This window comes from Hylobates moloch, unplaced genomic scaffold (assembly GCF_009828535.3).
Source record: "Hylobates moloch isolate HMO894 unplaced genomic scaffold, HMol_V3 SCAFFOLD_17, whole genome shotgun sequence".
Classification (NCBI taxonomy): domain Eukaryota; kingdom Metazoa; phylum Chordata; class Mammalia; order Primates; family Hylobatidae; genus Hylobates; species Hylobates moloch.
This window is the reverse complement of record NW_026652292.1, coordinates 76,488,807-76,514,037: the sequence shown is the minus strand read 5'-3', so window position 1 is coordinate 76,514,037 and position 25,231 is coordinate 76,488,807.

Below are 25,231 nucleotides of genomic sequence, written 5' to 3'. Positions count from 1 at the left end.
AGACACCCACCCCACAGGAGGCAAACGATGTATTGGCATTTATTTATTCATTTAACAAATACTTTGGAGCACCTATGATATGCCAGACACTGTTCCATGCACAAACGATACAGCACTGAACCTCACAGGTTCAGTCCCCACCCCTGTAAAGTTTACATCATGTAGAGGGGAAGTGATACGGTTTGGCTCTGTGTTCCCACCCAAATCTCACCTTGAATTGTAATAATCCCCACATGTCAAAGGCGGGACCAGGTGGAGATAACTGAACCATGGAAGCAAATTTGCCCATGCTGTTCTCATGACAGCGAGTGAGCTCTCACAAGATCTGATGGTTTTATAAGGGGCTTCCCCCTTTGCTCGGCACTCATTCTCTCTCCTGCTGTGCTGTAAAGAGGTACCTTCCACCATGATTATAAGTTTCCTGAGGCCTCCCAAGCCATGTGGAACTGTGAGTCAATTAAACCTCTTTTCTTTATAAACTACTCAGTTTTGGGCAGTTCTTTATAGCAGCATGAGAATGGACTAATACAGTATATTGGTACCAGGAGTGGGATGCTGCTATAAAGATACCTGAAAATGTGGAAGCGACTTTGGAACTGGGTAACAGGCAGAGGTTGAAACAGTTTGGAGAACTCAGAAGACAGGAAGAAGAGGGAAAGTTTGAAACCTCCTACAGACTTGTTGAATGGCTTTGACCAAAATGCTGGTAGTGATATGGACAATAAAGTCCAAGCTGAAGTGGTCTCAGATGGAGATGAGGAACTTATTGGGAACTTCTTAGGTGCAAAGGTGACTCTTGTTATGCTTTAGCCTAGGGACTTGGTGCCCTGCCTCCCTGCAGCTCCACCCATGGCAAAAAGAGGCCAAGGTACAGCTCAGGCCATGGCTTCCGAGGGTGCAAGCCCCAAGCTTTGGCAGCCTCCATGTGATGTTAAGCCTGCACGTGCGCAGAAGTCAAGAACTGAAGTTTGAAAACCTCTGCCTAGATTTCAGAGGATGTAGGGAAATGCCTCTATGTCCAGACAGAAGTCTGCTGCAGAAGTGGGGCTGTCATGGAGCACCTCTGCTAGGGTAGTGTGGAAGGGAAATGTGGGGTTGGAGCCCCCACACAGAGTCCCTACTAAGGCACTGCCTAGTGGAGCTGTGAGAAGAGGACAACCATCCTCCAGATCCCAGAATGGTAATCACTGACAGTTTGCACCATGTGCCTGGAAAAGCCACAGGCACTCAACGCCAGCTTGTGAAAACAGCCAGAAAGGAGGGCTGTACCCTGCAAAGCCACAGGGGCAGAACTGCCCAAGGCCATGGGAACCCACCTTTTGCATCAGCGTGACCTAGATGTAAGACATGGAATCAAAGGAGATAATTTTGGAAATTTAAGGTTTAATGATTGCCCTATTGGATTTCACACTTGCATGGGGCCTGTGGCCCCTTTGTTTTGGCCAATTTTTCCCATTTGGAATGGGTGTATTTACCCAATGCCTGTACCCCCATTGTACCTAGGAAGTAACTAACTTGCTTTTGATTTTACAGGCTCTTAGGTGGAAGGGACTTGTCTTGTCTCAGATGAGACTTTGGACTTGCACTTTTGGGTTATTGCTGGAATGAGTTAAGACTTTGGGGGACTGTTGGAAGGAGATGATTGTGTTTTGAAATGCGAGGACATGAGACCTGGGAGGGGCCGGGGTGGAATGATATGGTTTGGCTCTGTGTCCCCACTCAAATCTCACCTTGAATTAAATACTCCTCATGTGTCAAGGGCAGGACCAGGTGGAGATGACTGAATCATGGGAGTGGTTTTTCCCAGATCTCATGAGAACTCACTCACTATCATGAGAACAGGGAGACACAATGAAAACCAAGCAAGTTAACGTATCATGGTGCAAATGATGACAAAGGCTTTGAAGACAAATGGAGCTGTGCAGGAGGTGGGTTTTAGATAGTGGCTGAGGGCAGATCTGATTCTCCAGGGACTCCACAACCTGTGATATAGAATGAGCACTCTTCTTCTGCCCTCACTCTGTGGGAGTGGGCTTAAAAGATTTTAGCCCCTGTTCCTCCTTGGAAATGAGGAAGACGTGAGTTTTTGAAGCTGAGAGGAGTGAATCCAAGCCTTGGACAAGAAATGCAGGAAGGAGATCCCTGAACAAAGTTGCAGGGGCAGGTGCTGCCAGAACAGGACAGACCCTGCCACTCCAGGAAGCAGAGTCCAGATTGGAGCTGGGATCACTGCTGCCTCAGTTGAGAATGTAGGCCACAGATGGGCAGGGGCGGTGGCATTAGAGGGCACCAAAGTGTGAGTCCAGCTTCTCTAAGAGTCTGGGTGTGGACTCCTGTGCCTCCTCATTCAGTGACCTGACCTGGGACTACCATGCAGCCAATCTAGAGAAATCCAAAGCTAAATTGGTGACTCCTCCTCACAACCAGTCAGACCCAGTTCCAGGGAGACCGCTGCAGTGAACTCCTGACAAGACGACCTACATAGGGGGTCAAATCTCAGCTCAGCCCCAGTGCTGCCACCTGCCCCCCGACCCAGCAGCCCCCTTTGGAGCCCTCTTCCATCATCTGGCGGGGCCATCCCAGTGCTCACAGGACACTGGCTGTGAGGGTACTGTGAGGTATGAAACACCAGGACAAATGGGAGGGATCATTGCTAAACCTGGAGCCCAGCCACCTGCAGATCTGCCTACCCACTGGCAGCTTCCTCCTCCAGCTGCATGCCTGGGAGATGCTGACCCTGAAATGAAACCCAATTCTCTGACATGAACTCAGAGAAGGGTGGGCTCTGCAGGGGTCTGTGCCCCCATGGCACAGGCTGAAGAGTCCCAGATCCAGTTGGGATTGGGGGGAATCACTGCAGTAGGCAAAGCCCCCACGAGACAGCAACATATGCCTTGAAGGAACATTCAACTGGGGCTGCAGGGGAGAGGACCTGAGTGCCAGTCCTGGTGCTGGTGACCCTGGCGGAGTCACTCCTCCTCCCTGGCTTCTGCTTTTCGACCTTCTCTCCAAGCACATGACAAACTCTGGGGCCCAGGCGGGAGTCATCGATGGACAAAGAGGGTAGGGTTTGAGAGGACAGGGAGTGGGGCTGGCAGACACAGCAGCCCTAAACAGGGCAGTGGTTCAGCTTCAGCCTCCCTCTGCCAAACGGAACACAGTTCCAGCGAGAACAAATCTTCCCTCTTTCTCAAAAGAAGCCAGAAATACAGAATTTTATGTGATGGTGCCAACTTCTAAGTGTTGGCAATGAAGCCTGTTTTTTGTAGAAAATGCCATATGGTTCAAAGCAGGTGTATCCTTGGGAGCTAATCCATAGGCTGCAGCACCCAGGGTCCCCTGCACCCTGCCTTCCAGGTGGGGTCAGCCAGTGAGGACACTGACAGGTGTTGGGGACAGTGGGAGAGAAGAAGGAGAGAGGGAGGGGATTTGCTTTTCTGATGACCAAGTTGCAAACTTAAACAATTTCAGGGGCCAGACACGTCCCAGAAGCAGCTGGCAGCAGGGGAGCCCCTGGTCCCTGCCATAGTTCTTACTGACTGCCAATACCACTACTTCCTCCCTCATCTCTTCAGACCCAACGGAGGTGATGACTTCCTGTGTTACCAGCACTGAGAGGCTCTACATCCCTTGCCAGCTTCCTTAACCCTTCCCACAGTTCTGTAAATGGTTCCTTCATTAAATTTTGCCTCTGTGGGCCCTTTTGGGTGGGATCCTGCTTCCTACAAAACCTTGGCTACATACAATGTTATTTTTTGTTGTTGAAAACTCTTGCAGGTGCCCAGAGGAAAGAAGGAATCATCTGGGTACAAATCCTGGCTTTTCTCCCATTGTTGGGTTGCATCATCTCCCTCTGCCTTGGATTCCTCATCTGCAACCTTAGAGAGCCAGCAGACAGGGTCAGTCATGATAATTCCACAAGCACCTAGCCAAGGGCACTCAGCAAACTGGCTTGCCTGGAGCCTGAACTTAAACAACAGTAGGATTTGTAAAACAATGGCATTTTCTGGAAATGCATGGCCAGTGATCTTCAGACAGTGTGACTGCCCATTCCTGAACAATGCCTTGGTACTCTGTGCCCCTCCTCCTGCTCAATCTACACCACCTATCCTGCAGACCCCTTCTATTTGATGGACAGGCTGGAGAGGCTGAGAGGCAGGAGTAGGGAGAGAACAGCATTGGTTTTCCTGATCCCCAGAGTCAAATCCCAGCATGGCCACCCTGTAGTGTAACAAGACCCTTTCCCTCTCTGGGCTATTTCCACATCTACATAAGAGGAGTTTGCTCTGGAGGCTGCAAGGTTCCCAGCAGCTTCCCCATGCTAGGGGTCCATGGTGGGTTCTACCTCTGCAGACAAACCAAAGTTCTGCACATTATCTATGACACTTTATCTTAATGAAGCATAAAAATTATGGAATTTCAAGCTAAGCTTTCCTCAATTGTGTGGTAGAAGAAATGTTTAAATCTCTCTTTTTTTGGCTGACTTTTTGCAAGGCAAGTGTTTCCAAATGTTTGGCCCAGTCCCTTTCCCTCCTCCTTCCCTAGGGCCTGTCCTCAGGAGGAAGGCTCCAAAGAAGAGCGGGGAGGGCCCGACCCAGGCCAATCAGGTGGTGGCACTGTTGACCGCAGATGACCCATTGGCTAGGTCTACCCAACACCTGGATGACTGACTGCTATTCTGGACTTCCTTTGGGCCAGATGTGTTTGGCAGCCACCCACAGTCAATCAGGGGGGTTGTGTTTGAGAAACTAGAGAGCAGCAAACAAAGGCAAGAGTGAGAAGGGTGAGACCTGGTTAGAAAATACTGAAATTCCTCCTGGTTGCCATCCAGTCAAAAGAACAGGCTGTTCCATGGGTTCCTGGGGACTACTGGGGAGTGAGGAAGTTGATATCTGAATGGACATGGCTTGGCTGCCATTTTGTAAAATTAGTAAAACCATTCAGTTCTTACTTTCCCTGGGTCTGTCACCGGGAGGAGAAGAATCCAACAGGGATGGTGCAGGGAAAGATCCCAGCTTTGGAATCAGGCTGATGGGGGTTTTGAACCCAAGTTTGCTACTTACTACTTGGGTAATTTGGGCAAGTTACTCAGTCCTCTTGGCCCCACTGAAAATGGAGAGAGGCTTAACTCACAGGGTTGGAGAGAGTATTAATGCAGATTGGTGTGGATGGCTGTACAAATGGACAGGTGAACACCTCACTGGCAACAAAAAATAGAACTACAGGGACCACCATGCAGCAGGGTTAGAAGCTCAGCTGAGAAGAAAACAAAGTACTGATGGAGAAGTTAGAGTCTACCCATTCTCCTAACTAGTCTAAATTTTATCCCACCTAATCCCCCTTAAAAAAGAGGTTATGATTTTTCATTCTGGTATGATAAATTCAGTGCTAAGAACAGCAGAAACAGAATTGTTAGGATATATAGAAAGATATAAGAGGGGGCTTATTACGGGAATTGGCTACGGAACTTATACTACCAGGAAGCTGATGGTGTAACTTCCTGTAAGTTTTGGAGTCCAAAGGCCAGAGAACAAAGAGGTCCAATGTCCAAGGGCAGGAGAAGATGGATGTAGAAGAGAGTGCAAATTCATTCTTCCTCCACTTTTTTGTTCTACCTGGGCCTCAACTGAGCTGCTTTAAGAAACTACCCACTGTGGTTACTAGGCAGGCGTTGTTGAAGACGTTGTGCTCACTGCTTCACAGTGTCATCCTCCCATGTGTCATCCATGAAGACTCGTGGGAGAAGGTTCAGCTCTATTTCATTTACCTATTTACTTATTTTGAGACAGGTCTCACTCTGTCACCCAGGCTAGAGAGCAGTGGCACAATCTTAGCTCACCTTAGCCTCCCGAGTAGCTAGGACCACAGGTAAGCACCACCATGCCCAGCTATTTGTGTGTGTGTGTGTGTGTGTGTGTGTGTGTGTGTGTGTGTAGAGATGGGGCCTCACTATGCTGCCCAAGCTGGTCTCAAATTCCTGGGCTTATGCAATCCTCCTACCTACCTCAGTCTCCCAAAGTGTTGAGATTATATGCATGAACTACTGTGCCCAGCCAGGTTCAGCTTTAGTACCAGAAATAATCTTGCTACTCTTAGCACCATATGGGCTTCTGAGCAACCCGTTTAGTGCTGCCTTGCAGACACAATCAAGTGCCTGATCACATGGCTCTTAGCATTGGCTGCTAGAGAGGTCAGCACAAAATCTACGACCCACCTCTACCAAGTCTCCTGACCTCATTGTCAAAATTTCACACACCAATTTCACCCTGGCTTGCCTTTGTTTTTCCTCACCCTCATTGCCTCTTTGACCTGTTTTTTTTCTCTCAGCTTTGTTTTTAACCAAATTGGATTTTGAACATGACAAGTCACTTTGGGTCATCTGAGGATGAAGTTGGCCATGGGTTGTTAGATGATAAATAGACAGGGCAACAAAGAAATCAATATGGAATATGCCATGGGAAGATGGTACCTAATGTGTGCTCAAACAAATGTAGATCTCTATTCACTTTAGTCTGTTCAGGCTGCTAAGCAAAGTACCTTAGAGCTGACCTATAAACAGCAGACTATAAACAGCAGAATCATTTTTCATGATTCTGGGGGCTGGCAGGCCGAGATCCGGGTGTGGGCATGGTTGGGTGCTGGCGAAGGCTCTCTTCTGGGTTGCACACACCAACTTCTCTGTGAATCCTCATATGGTGAAAAGAGAGCTCGCTGGCTCTCTGGCCCCTTCTTATAAAGGCACCAATCCCAATCCCAAAGGCACCAGCCTCAAGACCTAATCACCTCCTAACTCCATTACTTTGTGGGGCTAGGGTTTCAACATATGAATTTGAGGGAGACACACACATTCAATGCTAACACTATCCTCTTCTTCTATGCAATATAAGCCACACCAACACTAGCATATGAGGTCTAGAACTAGCTTTTCTTCCACAGGCCAGGGATCTGGTTTCCCTTTAGGGGTGTTCTGCTCATGTCCACTGCATCACAGTGCCCTGGTTTCACCTGGCACCTTGCTGAGATGATGCAGCGTGGGTGTAGTGTTAGCTCTAACATTGTCCCAGTCCTGCCTCACTTTTCTCTGTTGACATTCTGCCCATCATAAAGCATCCATGAGGCCAGGCACAGTGGCTCACATTCACAATCCCAACACTTTGGGAGGTCAAGTTGGGAGAACTGCTAGAGGCCAGGAGTTCAAGAGCAGCCTGGGCAACATAGTGAGACCTTGTCTCTACTAAAAAATATTAAAATGTCTGGTCATGGTGGTGTGTGTTTGTAGTCCCAGCTACTCAGGAGGCTGAGGTAGGAGGATTGTTTGAGCCCAGGAGTTGGAGGCTGCAGTGAGCTATGATTACACCAGGACACTCCAGCCTGGGTAACAGAGTGAGACCCTGTCACTAAAAATAAATAAATAAAGCATCCACAAACCTCTGTCTGGCGGATGTCTGCTCATTGTCTGGGTTTACTCTCAGTACAGACTGAGTGTTCCCAGGAGGAGATAACAGCGTGCAGCCCACTAGAGGCAGAGCTTGGCAGGGGCTATGAACCCCTCTTCTGTGGAATTCTGGGAGGAATTAGAATCAGCTCTGTAACTCTGGGAGGATCATCTAATCTCCCGGCCTGCCTCCTCATTTCCTGGCGGGGGGGCGCAGGATTCAGGGGGTAAGACATGCAAAGCATGAGGCCTGCCTTCAGTAAGTATGAGGGCAAGATGTGAATATTTCCAAGCTTTTAAAGTCAGCCACCTAAGTTTATTTTTTTTCTCTGTAAAGGTGAAAGGGCCACGTGCCACGGCCCTCAGTGAGCAAGACAGGCCCAGTTCTTGCCCTCATACAGCTTGCCCCTAAGTAAGGGAAGCAGACATGGCATAAATATATAGCCTGGAAAAATGATTACACTGAGGGCAAGGAAGAGAAAGTGGACTGTTGAGACAGTGACCGTGGAGACGCTTGAGTTTCAGAGGTGCAGGCTTCAAGAACCGACGTGTCTGGGAGGATAATCACAAAGAACCTTTGAGACGTGGTCAGATTATGAAAAGAGAGGTCCCTAGAGTGGAGGAATTCTGCAGCCAGGAAGGGTGGAAGGATTGCTGGCCTGGATATGAAAGTCTGTAGTCATCTATCATTCGGAGGGGGGAAAAAATACGGTCACAAGCTGAGTTTGCGAGTGGAAAATGTCCATGACATACTGTAGTGATTTGCAGCTGCGCATAATGAAGCGGCCGGGAGACAACTTCTTGGACACGCCACCTTGCTCTGCTCCAACCTGAGAACTTTGAGAAACCTGCCTACTGTGTGCAAAGTCCATCACCTCACCTGGTGCTGCCAAGCAGCTGTCAGCTGGTAACGGAACAAACGTTTTCACTGGTCAAAACATCCAGCCCGTTTCTCAAGAGGAGAGAGAAGCAAACCTTGATTTTAAACCCAGAAAGTGGTGGGCGGATAGAAAGGCAGCTAAGCAGACCACGTGGCCCTTTCACCCTTAGAGAGAAAAAAATAAACTTAGGTGGCTAACTTTAAAAGCTTGGAAATATTCACATCGTAACCCTAAAACATTAGGTTACGGCTCAAGAACATCCCATCCCATACTAGCTTGTATTTTCCTCTGAGTGAAGGAAGAAGTAGGCGTTTGAGACCGAGTGATAGCACCTAAGTGAACATGTAGAAGTGGATGGACTTGGCTAACTTTGATGGAAGGTGCTAGGCCCTGGCTTCTCTCTCTGGCTTTGCCACCTACCAGCCCCTTGGCCTTGGGATAGTCACTTCACTCCTCTGGGAACAGCGAGATGCTGCACACACACACGTTGCCGTGCAAATCATCCGAATCAAAAAGATTTGAGAGTGCTTTGCAAACAGTAAAGTGCTGAGGAATAAAAGCGACTTTTAGTTAACAGCCAGAAGCAAATTTAGAGTGAAAGCATGTCTTTTTTTTTTTTTTTTTTGATCCGGAGTCTTGCTCTGTCGCCCAGGCTGGAGTGCAGGGGCGCAATCTCGGCTCACTGCAAGCTGCGCCTCCCGGGTTCACGCCATTTTCCTGCCTCAGCCTCCAGAGTAGCTGGGACTACAGGTGCCCGCCACCACGCCCGGCTAATTTTTTTGTATTTTCAGTAGAGACAGCGTTTCACTGTGTTAGCCAGGATGGTCTTGATCTCCTGACCTCGTGATCCGCCCGCCTCGGCCTCCCAAAGCACTGGGATTACAGGCGTGAGCCACCGTGCCTGGCGGAGTGAAAGCATTTCTATTAGCCCAGCTCAATTCCTCTTTCAGCTTTCCTCTTACTTGCCTGCTCATCATTGGATTTCATTTCACATCATTTTAGGGTTTCTGGGACTCAAATCAAAGGTGCTAATGAAGACACTGGCTTTAAAAGATGAGAAAACCAAATAATATTTGCCCAAAGATAAACAGTAAGAAACGCTGAGGCTGTCATCCAGGCCCCACTCACCAAGGTGGGCACCCCACCCCACCCAGACCACTAATGTCTCTCAGCTGTCCTCTCTGAAGAATGGCCCTTGGCCTTTTGGAATATATTTGAGGTGCTACACCCTGTCCCCAAGCTGGCCAGGGTCTGCCTGAGCCAATTTCTGACTAACGTGTATACAAAGTTTTCTCCACCTTGCCTCAAAATGAGACACTCTAGGGCTCCCCATGGGATGCAGGGAAGGCCAGACTTCAGTTGAACCCGTGACTTTGCCAAGCTGCTCCCCTACCTTGTCCTGCTTCTCTCACTCTCTTCCCAATTTCTTGGAAAGTATTCCCTCGATATCTCAATTGCACCAGATTCCTTGTCCCAGGCTCCGATCCTGGGGACCCCAACCCAGCACATGTGGTACCCGAGCAGCTCTAGGAAACAGACCCTAAGGGCAGGAATCTGGAGTTGGATCCCTCCCCAGCCCGATGGCCATGAGGAACCCATCACTGGTAACAGGGGCATCCCTGGCATGCTGTAACAGTGCAATTGCCAAGATTCTCACCTGTGTTCACTGGGGCAATATATAGGTGAAAGGGCAATTCACTCGCCTGTGCAATGTTTCTGAAGTTTGAGAGGTGCTATGGGCTGAATGTTTGTATCGGCCCAAATTCATACATTGAAGACTGAATCCCCAGTGGGATAATATTAGGAGGTGGGACCTTTGGAAGATACTTAGGTTTAGATGAGGTCATGAGGGTGGGGTGTCTTGATGGGATTAGTGCCCTTATAAAAAAGAAATATGAGGGAAATGATCCCTCTTTGCCTTGTAAGGATACAGTCAGAGGGCATCTGTCCCCAGACCAGGAGGAGAGCCCTCACCAGGAACCAAATCAGCTGGCACCTTGATCTTGAACTTTCCAGCCTCTATAACTGTGAGAAATAGATTTCTGGCTTTTTTTTTTTTTGAGACAGAGTCTCGCTCTGTCGCCCAGGCTGGAGTGCAGCGGCACAATCTCGGCTCACTGCAAGCTCCGCCTCCCGGGTTCACACCATTCTCCTGCCTCAGCCTCCTGAGTAGCTGGGACTCTAGGTGCCCGCCACCACGCCCAGCTAATTTTTTGTATTTTTAGTAGAGACGGAGTTTCACCATGTTAGCCAGGATGGTCTTGATCTCCTGACCTCATGATCCGCCTGCCTCGGCCTCCCAAAGTGCTGGGATTACAGGAGTGAACCACCGCGCCCGGCCCTAACTAGTCTAAATTTTAACTAGGCTGGAGTGCCTTGGTGCAATCTTGGCTCACTGAAACCTCCACCTCCTGGGCTCAAGCGATTCTCCAGCCTCAGCCTCCCAAGTGCACCACCATGCCCAGCTAATTTTTGTATTTTTAGTAGAGGTGGGGTTTCACCATGTTGGCCAGGCTGGTCTCGAACTCCTGGCCTCAGGTGATCCACCCGCCTCAGCCTCCCCAAGTGCTGGGACTACAGGCATGAGCTACCGCACCCAGCCACATTTCTGTTGTTTAAGAGACCCAGTAGATGGCATTTTTGTTATAACAGCCCAAACTGACTAAAACAAGAGATACAGGAGAAACAGCAATGGTAAGATCTGTGGAACTGAGAGGCTGTTGCTAAACACCATAGATCAGAGGTTCCCAACCTTTTTGTCATCAGGGACCAGTTTCGTAGAAGACAATTTTTCCATGGACTGTGGCGGCAGGGGATGGTTTTGGGACGAAACTGTTCCACTTTAGATCATCCGTCATTAGTTAGATTCTTAAAAGGAACACGCAACCTAGATCCCTCGCATGCACACTTCACAGTAGGGTTCGTGCCCCTATGAGAATCTGATGCCGCTGTGGATCTGACAGGAGGGGGAGCTCAGGCAGTAATGTTCACTCACCCACCACTCACCTGCTGTGTAGCCCAGTTCCTAACAGGCCAAGGATCGGTACCAGTCCACAGCCCAGGGACTGGGGACCCCTGCCACAGATGAATGGAAGGGAGAAAACCACAGGCTCAGATTGATAAATCACCAATTAAAAGATGAGTGTGAGAATCAGAAGATCTCTTTGGCAAGGTTTCAGTGACTTTTTTCTCTGCAGCTGGAGTTGCACTTAGCCGGAGACCAGGCACAGGACTTAATTGGAAGATAGGAGAACTTCAAGGAAGATTGAGTGCTCAGCCTAGGTGAGCCTTCTGTGCCATAGAGGTACAGAAGCACAGAGTAGAATCTTGAGGCCTGGATTAGAGATACCTGCATAGATGTAACTGAGAACTTTGAAATTCCCTCGAGCCCTCTGACTCTACAGAGTGGCTCATCCCCCTTGTTGGAAGTTAATGGGGGTCCATAGCTTGAAGACCGTACATGGGTCTAGTGAGGTGGATGCCCTACAAGACAGCACTTTTCCTCTTCAGAATCTTCCTCATTTCCTCTTCTAGCCATCAGACTAATAGGTAGGCTCAAATCTCAGCATGACCCAGGTGGGGAAGTGGTAAGTATTCTAAAGGATGACCAGGATAATAGGTCCCAATAAAGTTTCCAGACTGGCTAATATATACCAGCAGGAAGTTGAGCATCTTCTCAGGAGTAGACCCTGAAGGTGCTGGATTGAAAAGTTGGAATATAAAGCTGGGTACAGGAGATTGTATTGGCATGGAACACCCTCTCATTTTATAGCATTTAATATCTTGGCAAGGGACCCAGGAGAAGTTTCTAACATGCTGTTTTTAGGTGCTCAGGAAAAGTGATGGACCTAATTACATGAACTAGAGATGCCAGAACTGTGATAGGATGTTCTAGAAGAAGGGATCAAAAGATTAACAAAAGTGGCCATGCCTTATGGATATGTATATCAAACCAGAGAACCTGTTGGCTTAACTCTGTTCTCCAGGAAGGCTTTGAAGGATGCTCCATTTACCAAGACTGCATTAAATGCTCTAGGAAGAGCAGCAGAAGTAACATTAAGCTCCTAGTGACTGTCCTCTGTAATCTGGGCCAATGGTGAGAGATGCTATGATAAATTGGGCTACTTAGTAGCAGTGGGGATGATAAGATCCCAGAAAAGCAGAGTAGAGGGGCAGCACTTAATTGTCAGGATAATTACCCTAAATAGGCAACCAGAGGTCCCTAATCCACAAATACCTATAGACATAGTTAATAGAATATGGCATTCCTAAGGTAAGATAGCTAGAAAACCAAGAAAGGGTATCACAATGTATAATCAAAAGAGAACAAGAATGAATGAGCCTTGTCTTCATGCCAGTACCAGGCTGATTTGGTAAGTATAGCTTTGTAGTATATTTTGAAGTCAGGTAGTGTGATACTTCCAGCTTTGTTTTTTGTTTTGTTTTGTGTTGTTTTGTGTTTGTTTGTTTGTTGAGACAGTGTCTCACTCTGTCACCCAGGCTGTAGCATGATCTCAGCTCACTACAACCTCCACCTCCTGGGTTCAAGTGATTCTCCTGCCTCAGCCTCCTGAGTAGCTGGGATTACAGGTGTGCACCACCACATTTGGCTAATTTCAGCTTTGTTCTTTTACTTCAGGATTGCTCTGACTATTCTGGGTCTTTTGTGTTTCCATATAAATGTTAAGATTATTTTTTCTATTTCTGTGAACAATATCATTGGTATTTTGATAGTGATTGCCTTGAATCTGTAAATTCCTTTGAGTAGCATTGTCATTTTAACAATATTAATTCTTCCAATCCACGGGAATAGACTATCTTTCCATATTTTTGGTGTCCTCTTCAATTTCTTTTATCAGGGTTTTGTGGTTTCTGTTGCATAGATCTTTCACTACTTTGGTTAAGTTGACTCCTAGGTATTTTATAACTTTTGTAGCTACGGTAGATGATATTGCTTGCTTGATTTCTTTTTCAGATTTTTGCTGTTGGCATATATAAATGCTACTTATTTTTGTGTGTTGATTTTGTATCCTGCAATTTTACCAAGTTTGTTTAATAGTTGTAACCTTTTTTGATGGAGTCTTCAGGTTTTTCTAAATTAAGATTATATCATCTGTGAACAAGGCTAATTTGATTTCTTCCTTCCAGTTCCACATGCCCTTTATTTCTTTCCTTTGCCTAATTGCTCTGTCCGGACTTCTAGTATTATATTGAATAAAAGTGGTGAAAGTGGATATCCTGGTCTTGTTTCAGATCTTAGAAGTAGGGCTTTCAATTTTTCCCTATTCAGTAATATGTTAGCTGTGGGTTTGTCATACATGCCATTATTATTTTGAGGTATATTCCTTCTATGCCAAGTTTGTTGAGGGTTTTTACCATAAAGCGATGTTGAATTTTATCAAATGATTTTTCATCATCTATTGAAATGATCATTTGTTTTTTGTTCTGGATTCTGTTAATGTGATGTATCATGTTTATTGATTTGCTTATGTTGAACACTCTTTGCATTCCTGGAATGAATCCCACTTCATGATGAAAATATTTTAATGTGTTATTAAATTCAGTTTGCTAGGATTTTGTTGAGGATTTTTTCATCTGTATTCATCAGAGATACTGGCCTGTAGTTTTCTTGTTTCGTTATGTTCTTATCTGGTTTCGGTATCAGGGTTATACTGGCCTTGTAGAAAGAGTTTGGAGGTATTCCCTCCTCCTCAATTTTTTCGGAAGAGTTTGAATAGAATTGACATTAGTTCTTTTTTAAATATTTCGTAGAATTTGGCAGTGAAACTGTCAGGCCCTGGGGTTTTCTTTGATGAGAAAGTTTTTGACTTCGGCTTTTATCCCGTTACAGTTATCAGTTTGTTGTGGCTTTCTATTTCTTCATGGTTCAGACTTGGTAAGTTGTATGTACCCAGGAAGTTATCCATTTCTTCTAGATTTTCCAGTTGGTTACCATATAGTTGTCTGTAATTTTCTCTAATGATTCTTTGTATTTCTGTAGTCTCAGTTGTATGCCTCCCTTTTTGTTTCTGATTTTATTTAGTTGGGTCTTCTTTTTATTTTCTCTTAGTATAACTAAAGGTTTATTGATTTTATTTTTTCAAAAAAACAACTTTTTGTTTATTGATCTTGTGTATTTTTTTTAGTTTCAGTTGCATTTATATCTGCTCTGATCTTTATTCTTTCTTTCCTTCTACCAATTTTGGGTTTGGTTTATTCCTGCATTTCTAGTTCCTTCAGACGTACTGTTAGGTTGTTTACTTAAAAACTTTCTACTTTTCTGATATAGGGATTTATTGCCATAAACTTCCTCTTAGTATTTCTTTTACTCTATCCAATAGATTTTGGGATGTCGTGTTTCCATTTTCATTTGTTTCAAGAAGTTTTTTAATCTCCTTCTTAATTTCTTTATTGACATCTTATAGTTCAGGAGCATGTAGCTTAATTTCCATGTGTTGGTGTACTTTCTGAGGTTCCTCTTGTTTAGTTTTATTCCACTGTGGTCAGAGAAAATACTTGATATAATTTCTACTTTTTAGAAATTTGTTGACTTCTTTTATGGCCTCACGTACGTTCTATTCTGAAGAATGTTCCACGTGCTGATAGAAATAATGTGTATTCTGAAGCAGCTGGGTGAAATGTTCTGCAAATGTCAGTTATGTCTATTTGTGGAACAGAATAGAGAAGGCAGATATAAATCCATGTGCTTATAGCCAACACATTTTCGACAAATGTGCCAAGAACATACAATGGGGAAAGGGCAGTTTCTTCAATAAATAGTGCTGAGAAAACTGGATAACCATATGCAGAAGAATAATCAAGTCAAAATGAGTTAAAGGCTTAAATCTAAGACCTGAAACTATGAAACTACTAGAAGAAAACATTGGAAAAATAGTCCAGTACATTGGTCTGGGCAAAGATATTTTTGTGTAAGACCTCAAAAGCACAGATAACCAAAACAAAAATAGACAAATAGGATTACATCAAGTGAAAAAGCTTCTGCACGGTGAAGGAAACAATCAACAAAGTGAAGGGACAACCTACTGGATGAGAGAAAATATTTGCAAGTCATCTATATGACAAGGGATTAATAACCAGAATATATAAAAAGCACAAGCAATGCAATAGCAAAGAATAATAATGATAATAATAATAAGAACAATAATCTGATTTTAAATGGGCAAAAGATCTGAACAGACATTTCTCCAAAGAAGACATACAAATGGCCAACAGGTATATTAAGAAAAACTAAATATCCTTAATCATCAGAGAAATGCAAGTCAAAACCACAATGAGATATCACTCTCCTTAAAATGGCTTTTATCATTTGTCATCAAAGACGGACGCTGGTGAGGATGCAGAGAAGGGGAAACCCTCATATACTACTGTGGCAATGTAAATTAGTACAGCCACTGTGGGAAACTGTATGGAGGCTCTTCAAAAAACAAAAATAGAACTGTCATATGACCCAGCAATTACACTACTGGGTATATATTCAAAAGAAAGAAAATCAATATATTGAAGAGATATCTGCACTCCCATGTTTATTGCAGCCCTATTCACAGTAGCTGAAATATGGAGTCAGCCTAAGTGTTCACGAACAGATGAACGGATAAAGAAAGTGTGGCACATATATACAATGGAATATTATTCAGTCATAAGACAGAATGAAATCTTGTCACTTCCAGCAATGTGAATGAAACTGGAGTTCATTATGTTAAGTGAAATAAGCCAAGCACAGAAAGACAGATATTACAAGTTCTCATTCATATGTGGGAGCTAAAAAAAGTGGATCTTATGAAGATAGAGAGTAGATTGGTGGTTACCAGAGGCTAGGAATGGTAGTGGGGAAAGGAGGATGAAGAGAGGCTGCTCAATGGGTACAAATATACAGTTTGACAGAGGAAATATGACGTAGTGTTTGATGGATCAATAGCGTGACCACAATAACAATAATCTATTGCATATTTCAAAACAGCTAGAAGAGAATGATTCAAATGTTTCTAGCATAAAGAAAAGACAAATATTTAAGGTGACGGATATTCCAATTACATCGATTTGATCTTTGTAAATTATACAAATGTATTAAATTATCATATGCACCATGAAATATGCAAATCTACTATGCAGCAACAAAAATAAATAAATAAATAAATGAGCAGAATTCTGATTCCAGCCATCCCCATGGAAAGTCATAATCCTTTGCCCATTTTTAAGAATGGATTCTCTAGAATTTGTTCATTGAAAAAGAGTCCTGTTTCCATGATGAGAGACCACGTAACACTGAAGAGTATACAGAAATGATTCCCTGAAATCTTCCCAAAAAGAGCCTCTGGACATTATTTTGGCTGATCTTACACCAAGGAAAGGAAATGCCCAAGTCTTTTGAGAACTGTTTGATACCTGGTCCAAGTTGATGCTGAAAAATTCCAAAGGGCCATCATGGTTCCCCCATGAGGGTAGAAACAGGTGAGAGTCAGGTATAAATGGACTCGGGGCTCAGGTTCCTATCATAGTATGTCCACTGGGTCATTTCTCTGGTTCCCAAAAGTATAATCAGAATAGACAATTTGCCAGAACTCTCATACTGGTTCCTTTACCTGTGGAGTAAAAGTTATCATGGTAGGAAAATCCGGGAGGAAACCATTATAGTAGGGAAAGCCTTTGGAACAACTCTGCCTTTGGTGAAGATAGTAAACCAAAGTCAATTTCACATGTAGCGAGATTAGTACCACCCTCAAAAATGTTAAGAGTAAACAGATGGTCATCATATCCTCATTTAATTCAGCAGCCCGACCTCTGGAAAAATTGGATGGATCATGGCAGACAGCAGTGGATTATGACAAATTTAACCAATTAATGACCCAACTGCAGCCACAGTGCCAGACATTGTATCTTTACTAGAGAAATTTAATGCAGCTTCTAATATGTGGTATGTGGCTATTAATGTGCAGAATGCATTATTTTTTATATCCATTAGGAAAGGAACTAGGAACAGCATGCATTCACAAGGGATGGGTATCAGTACACATTCACAGCTTTTCCCTGTTGCATGAGTAGTCTCATTTTCCTACTTTCTATTGCAACAGAAAGGCTGAAGGACCCTGGACCATCTAGGTACAACCCAGAATATCATATTGGTCCACCATACTGACTCCTCCTTAAGATGTATGGGTTTCAAAGGGTGAGAACTGCCATGAAGGTGAAGTTTTGAGAGGTTCACTGATTTAGGGTATGCTGGGACATCCCCTCAAAGTAAAGGACAAATTGTGGCACATTGTCCTAGTATACATAAAGGTGCCATAAGGGCTCAGGCAGCCATAAATGCCCAACTTTTCAAACCCCACTGCATAACAGTTGTGTGGTTTGATGAAGACTCACTCCATTCTACCCAGTTCTGAGGGTGGGCCCTGATTAGACTGAGCTAACTGAAGAATTTCCACAACCTCCAAGCCATGCTTACGGCTATGGGTGGGTGATCTGGGTTAGTCTATTCTGAATAAAGCTTGGAACTTCTGTTTGGTGGCTAAGGGAAGAGAATCCTGTTCTCTTCTCCAGTGAAGGAGAAAGCATGTAGCTCTGGGAGCCTCCAGCAACCCCTTGGCTTCCCTGGAGAAAGCCAACTTGAGAGCAAACCTGATGAATGATACCTAGAGACTGGCAGAACCAAGAAGATCATACAGAAACTAAGCTTCCATCTGATGATATGTGGACCAAGCAACCCAGAAGCCTGCTGTACCTGTGAGCTTTCCCAGTGTTTGAGCCAATATGTTCCACACTTACAGGGTAAGTCACCTTGAATGGGCCTTCTGATGTTTGCAGCATATTGTGTCTTAATTCCTGCAGGAACTTCTCAACATGTCATCACCAAGAGAAGCAGAAATCTGGCTCCAATCCACTGGCCAGCAATGTCAGCCTCTTCTAAAGGAGGTTCTGAAAGAACAGTGAAAGGGGAGTTTATTGCACAAAGAGAATAAGATAGTATAAGCTCTTTGCTGTCTCTGTCCCCAAAGTCTAATGACAATTGCTATTATCTCTTTCTCTCTCTCTCCCTTCTCTCTCCTCCCCTTCCCAATCCCCCAGCTCCCAATCAGTCCTCTTGTCTTTCCTCCTTTTCTCATCCTCTCTACCCCTCACCATGGTCAGCAAAACAAGAGCCTAAGAGGTGCCAGAGAAATTGAGAATCCTGAGAAGGCACAGGGCAGAGGGGAGGGGTGCCCGTGACTGTAATTTGAGATTTCATCCCTACGCCATGCTCTGGGTACAAAGGATCTTCATTAAGGCAAGAATGTCTTTTCAAACCCACCATTTACCTTATAAAAAAAGTGTGAAGGCTGTTATCAAGAAGACAAAGGACAGCAAGTGTTAGTGAAGGTAGAGAGAAAAGGAAACCCTTGAACGCTGTTGGGATTTTAATTAGTACAGCCATTAAAGGAAACAGCAGAGAAGTGCCTCCGAAAACCTAGGCGCAGTGGCTCACGCCTGTAATCCCAGCACTTTGGGAGGCCGAGGCGGGCAGATCATGAGGTCAGGAGATGGAGACCATCCTGGCTAACATGGTGAAACCCTGTCTCTACTAAAAATACAAAAAATTAGCCGGGTGTGGTGGCAGGTACCTGTAGTCCCGGCTACTTGGGAGGCTGAGGCAGGAGAATGGCATGAACCTGGAAGGTGGAGCTTGCAGTGAGCTGAGATCACGCCCCTGCACTCCAGCCTGGGCGACAAAGCGAGACTCCGTCTCAAAAAAAAAAAAAAAAAATTAAATTAAATTAAAAAAGAAGTGCCTTAGAAAACTGAAAAATAGAACTACCATATGATCCAGCAATCCCACTGCTGAGCTGATGTGGTTAGGCTTTGTGTCCACACCCAAATCTCATCTTGTATCCACACCCAAATCTTTGTATCCACACCCAAATCTCATATTCCCCGTGTGTCAAGGGAGAGACCAGGTGGATGTGACTGAATCATGGAGGCAGTTTCTCCCATGCTATTCTCATGATAGTGAATGAGTTCTTATAAGATCTGATGGTTTTATAAGGGGCTCCTTCCCCTTTGCTCAGCACATCTCCTTCCTGCCACCTTGTGGAGAAGACGCATTGCTTCCCCTTCCTCTTCTGCCATGATTGTAAGTTTCCTGAGGCCTCCCCAGCCATGTTGGACTGTCAGTTAATTAAACCTCTTTCCCTTAAAAATTACCCAGTCTCAGGCAGTTTTTTATATCAGTATGAAAATGGACTAGTAATGAGTATATACCCAAGGGAATTAAAATCAATATGTCAAGGAGGTATCTGTGCGCCCGCAGTATTATTCACAAAAGTGAAGATATGGAAGTAACTAAAGTGTCCATTAATGAATAAACACATAAAGAAAACGTGGCATATATGCTCAGTGGAATCCTATTCAGAATTAAAAAGAGAAGGAAATCCTGTTGTTTGCATGGAAGTACATGTAGGAGACTGGAAGACATTCTGCTCTGTGAAATAAGCCAGGCACAGAAAGACAAATACTGTATGGGCTCATTTACCTGCAGAATCTAAAAAAACGTGATCTCATAGAAACAGAGTGGAATGGTGGTTACCAGAAGCTGGAGAGGGAGTCAGGAATGAGGAAAGGAGAGATCTGGGTCAAAACAAAGTTTCCCTTAGACAGCAGGAGTTGGTTTTTGTGATCTGTCACATAACATGGTGACTATAATTAGTAATAATGTATTGTATATTTTATAATTACTAAAATAGTAGATTTTAAACTTTCTCACTGTGAGAAAAGAATAAATAAGTGAGGTGATGGATATGTTATTTAGCTTGATTTAAACTTCTTACAGTGTATGCATATATTAAAACATCACATCATACCCCACAAATATATGTGACTATTGTTTGTCAATTAAATAAGTAAATAACAATTTTAGTTGCAAAAAAAAAATGTGAACAGGAAACAACTCATGAATTTCCTTCTTGAGCCTCCCCTATTGTGGACATCAGCGAATCCTGGTTTTCAGCCATGACATCTGCGAAATTCACAGCAGAGGTGAATGGCCACATGTAGCAGGTCAAGGGGTCACGTGGCTGGCCCAAGGACACAGGGAATCAGGTGCTCAATGGGGTCCCTGGAGACACGGAGGGCAGGAACTTGTGCTCAGCAGGTGAGTGGCTTGGATTCAACCTCTGTCACTCCTTGGCTGTATGGCCTTGGGCAAGTGATAGAATGGATCGGGTCCACAGTATCCTTGCCTATAAAGTGGGAACAATAGTGATTGTACATACCAAGTCCCCAACTGACTTTGACTGTAATCATAGAGTCTCTGGTCTGTGGCTGTTGGTGGTGACTTAGCTGCAGGGTGGGGAACTAGGTGGCCCCAACAGCCAGTACTAAAAAGAGATCTGAAATTGGTATGCATTCTACTCTGTCTTAGTTTTTCTGCCCCCCCAAAGCACAGCCTGAGACAGAGCTTGGGTGTGGGTAATTTGTTTGGGAGGTGACCCCAGGAGGCAGGAGGAAGTGGGGGAGGGTGTGCTCTCAGTTCTCAGAGAACCTTTTGAAATGTGTACAGAAGGTCTCTGTACCATATTGAATAATGTCCCCCCAGAATTTGTGTCCACCTGGAGCCTCAGAATATGACTGTATTTGGAAATAGTCTTTGTAGACGTAATTACTTAAATTAATGTGAAGCCACACTGGATTCGGGTGGGCCCTGAATCCAATGACTGATGTTGTTATAGGCAGGACGTGTGAAAGTACAGAGAGAAGGCCATGTGAGGATGGAGTGGAGACTGGACAGATTTGTCTATGAGCCAGAAAGTACCAAGGATCACTGATGACCACTGGAAAGCAGGAGAGAGGCATGGGATGATTTATCCCTCAGGGCCTCTAGGGGGGAACTAACCCTGAAGGCATCTTGATTTCAGACCTCTGGCTTCCAGAACTGTGAGCAAATAAATTGCTATTGTCAGAAGCCACCAGTTTTTGGTCATTTGTTACAGCAGCCGCAGGAAACTAATACAGCCTCCCAGAACCGCCCACCACACCTCCAGCCATGACTCATCTCCCAGCTTGCCCAAGATTTCCTTCACTCATGCATCCATTCATTCAGTGCACATTCCCTGAGCTCCTGCTTGCTAGGATGATGCCACCTAGTGCCTGGCCTCGGTGAGCTCAGGTGCAGTGAGGGAGACACTAAATCATTGGGACACACGTGTTAAGCTTGGTGGTTGCTGGAAACAAAGCAGGTCAAGGGAGCACTGAGGACAGACCCAGCTCAGCCAGGGCTGGGGGCTGCGGGCAGGGGGCAGGGCAGTAAGACTTTCCCAGGAAGACTGCTGACACAGAGAAAACAGTATGTGCCAGGCACAGTGAGGAGACAGCATGAAGGATTCGGGAAGAACATTGTTAGGTGCAGTGGGAGAGTCAGGAGATGAGCATTGGGCATCTTGAGCACTAAGCTGATAGGTTGTGGGCACCTGCTGCCCCCAGCATCCCTGCATGCCCCTCCTTTCAGGAGTGTGACCCAAGCTGGGCCAAGAGAATCCTTGCCTGGGAGTTCATTATAGTCACCATGAGAGGAAGTCTCTCCTGTCCGGCTTGGCTAGAGCTGGGAACGGCCTGTGACTCTGCTTCTCCTCCTGATTGGACAAGGCTCAGTGTCAGAGGGAGAAGATAGGGCCAAGGCACAGAGGAAGGAAGTGGAGAGAAACAGAGAAAAAGAGGTTGCCTGATCATGTCTGAGGTCAGGTCCACTCCCATCCTTCCCAGTCTCATGTCAGCCCTTGTCTTATGTAAACTAGTTGGGTTTCAGACCCTTAAAACAGAAAACGGAAAACCTCCAGATGGTTTTTAAATGTGTATATAGTGGGTTGAATGGGGTGGCCTCCAAAGGAAATTTCCACACAGAACCTCAGAATGTGAACTTATTTGGAATCAGGGTATTTGCAGATGTAATTAAGGTAAGAATCTCGAAGTGAGTTCATGCTGGATTAGGGTAAGGCATAAGTCTAATGACAAGTCCTCATAAGAGAGTGAAAAGGAGAATCCACATTGAGAGAGATACAGACAGCGGAGGCCATATGGGTATGGAGGCAGAGATTGGAATGCTGCAGCCTCAGACCATGGAACACCTACAGCCACCAAAAGCTGGAAGAGGCAGTAAGGATCCTCCCCTAGAGCTTTCGGGGGTGAGGGAATGCAGCCCTGCTGACACCTTGAGTTAAGGGGAAAGTAAGCATGGCTTTTGGCTCATTGACCCACCACCTCTGATGACTCCCAGGGCCCTCTCCTGTGCACCACCGTAGCTCCTCTTGGCCTCACCTATCTGTGATCATGGCCCCAGCTGTGGTGGCCAGGTCTGCACAGGCTCTGCCCAGCTTCCTGCAACAGTGACTTGACAGCATCTCACCCAACGTTTATTAATACTGGGCTCAGGATGCCGCAGGAAGCCTCCTTGGCTGGGCACATGCACTATTCAGAACTGTGAGGAATAAACATTAAATAGGCTAACCTTTAACCAACAGGAGTTTCAAGTCAGTGGAAAATTTCTGCACTCTCTCTACCTTGAATGATTGCTCTGAGATTATTCTCGCGGAATCATTGGAGGAGATCAGGAAGTCACAGAAGGTGGAGGCAAGGCACTCCTCCACCCAGCCTCACTTGCTGTCCCATACCTGATCCTGGGACCACACGGCCTAACACTCCTCAAACAAAAGCTTCTGTCTCCAGCTCTGCTTTTTGGGGAATCCAGGCTCAGGCAGGATTCACACATGATTCTAAAGCAGGGGCTATTCCATCTGGCTGCGTGTGATTGTTCTTCACAGCTAAAGCCAGTGAAAAACTATGTATTAAATAAGATCCAGATGAGGCTGTTTTAACAAGCAACCTAGAGTACAGTGACTTCAAAAGGAAAGAGTTTATTTTTCACTTGTGTAGAGTCTGAGTAGATGGCCTAGGGCTGGTGAGGAGCTGGGAAGCAGGGCACTCTAGCTCGTTCTCAGCTGTCACCATGACTGGTGTCAAAGCATGCTCTTGTCACATTCCTACTTGCAGGAAGAGAGAAGAGGAAGAGTGCTGCCTTTATGGGCTCTGCTCACACCCCCTTGACTGAAGTTTGTAGACAAAATTTTGTTATCAAAATTTGGACACACCCCTTGCTGCAAGGGGCGTTAAGAAAAGTGGTTTCAGCTAGATGGCCACGTACCCAACCCAAACTGGTGGATCCCATGACCAAAGGGAAACTGAATTGATGGATACTGGGAGACAAGAGCATCCTCTGCTGCCAATCAAACTGCTTTCAGGAATCTACAACTACAGACAGCCTACCATGCAAAACAGACCAATTTGGAGGAAATATAGTGAACATGAGTGGCATTGATTCAGGGCCTCCAAGGAGCAGAGTCCTTTACATTCAGATCAACTAGTAACCTCAGAGCTGTCCTACGAGGCCTGTGCTCCATCATTCCCATTTTACAGATGAGGAAACTGAGGCTCACAATAAGTAATGTTCTCAAGGTCAAGAAGTGCCATAGTTGGAATTTGATATAACACAGTCTCCTTGGGCAAATATTCTTGACTTCCTTATCACACTGCCTCCCTTTGAGAACCACTAACTTCCTGCTTTCAACTCTTCCAACTCATAACGACCCTCTCTGGGTCATTATGGTCGACAACCTCTGGGGTGGCCCCATAAGCTTATGTTTATTGATACGGTTTGGCTCTGTGTCGCCACCCGAATCTCATGCTGAATTGTAATCCCCACATCAGGGGAGGGGCCTGGTGGGAGGTAATTGGATCTTGGGTGTGGATTTCCCCCTTCCTGTTCTCGTGATAGTGAGTGGGTTCTCATAAGATCTGATGGTTTAAAAGTCTGTAGCATTTCCCCCCCCCACTCTCTCTCCTGCCACCATGTGAAGAAAATCCTTGTTTCTCCTTCACCTTCTGCCATTATTGTAAGTTTCCTGAGACCTCCTCAGCCATGTGGAACTGTGAGTCAATTAAGCCTCTTTTGTTTATAAATTACCCAGTCACAAGTAGTATCTTTACAGCAGTGTGAAAACAACTAATACATTTATACTCTTGTGTGATCCCCTGCCCTTGAGTGTCAATGGAGCCTGTGATTTGTGACGAGACGCACATTATTATGATACAAAAGATTGTAACCTCTCTTTCTGGGTGCGAAGAAGCAAGCTGCCATGTTGTAAGATGTCCTATGGAGAGGACCACATGGCAGTGAACTGAGGGCAGCTCCAGCCTCCATCCAAAAAAGATAGTGAGGCCCTCAGTCCAGCAGTCTACAAGGAACTGCCAAAAACTATGAGCACAGAAGCAGATCATCTCCCCAGTCAAACCTCAGATGAGATCACAGCCCCAGCCAATATCTTGATTGCAGCTTTGTGAAGGCATAGAGCAGAGGACCCAGCCATTCTGTGCCCAGACTCCTGACCCGTAGAATTATGAGATAATAAATGTGAAGTGGTTTAAGCTGCTAAGTTTATAGTAACATTGTTACACCATCATACATAACTAATACAGTCTTAGTTTCCCACTCTGAAAATGGGCAAAATACACCACCTTTCAGATGTACACTCAGCCAGTGGGAAGGAAGCCATTCTCCTATACTCAGCTGTACTAGTTTTCTATAGATGCTGTCACAGAGTACCACAAGCTGAGTGGCTTAAAACAACACAAATGTACTTGCTTGCAGTCCTAGAGGTCAGAATTCTGAAATCAGTCTCACTGGGCTAAAGTAGAGGCATTGTCAGGGCTGATTACTCCTGGGGAGACTCTAAGACAGAATTATTTCCTTATCTTTTGCAGCTTCTAAATTCCATTTTTATTTCCTGGCTCATGGCCCGTCCTTCATCTTCAAAACCAGCAGTGTAGCTTTTTCAAATCCCTCCTTCCATCATCACGGCACTTTTCTAACTCTGAG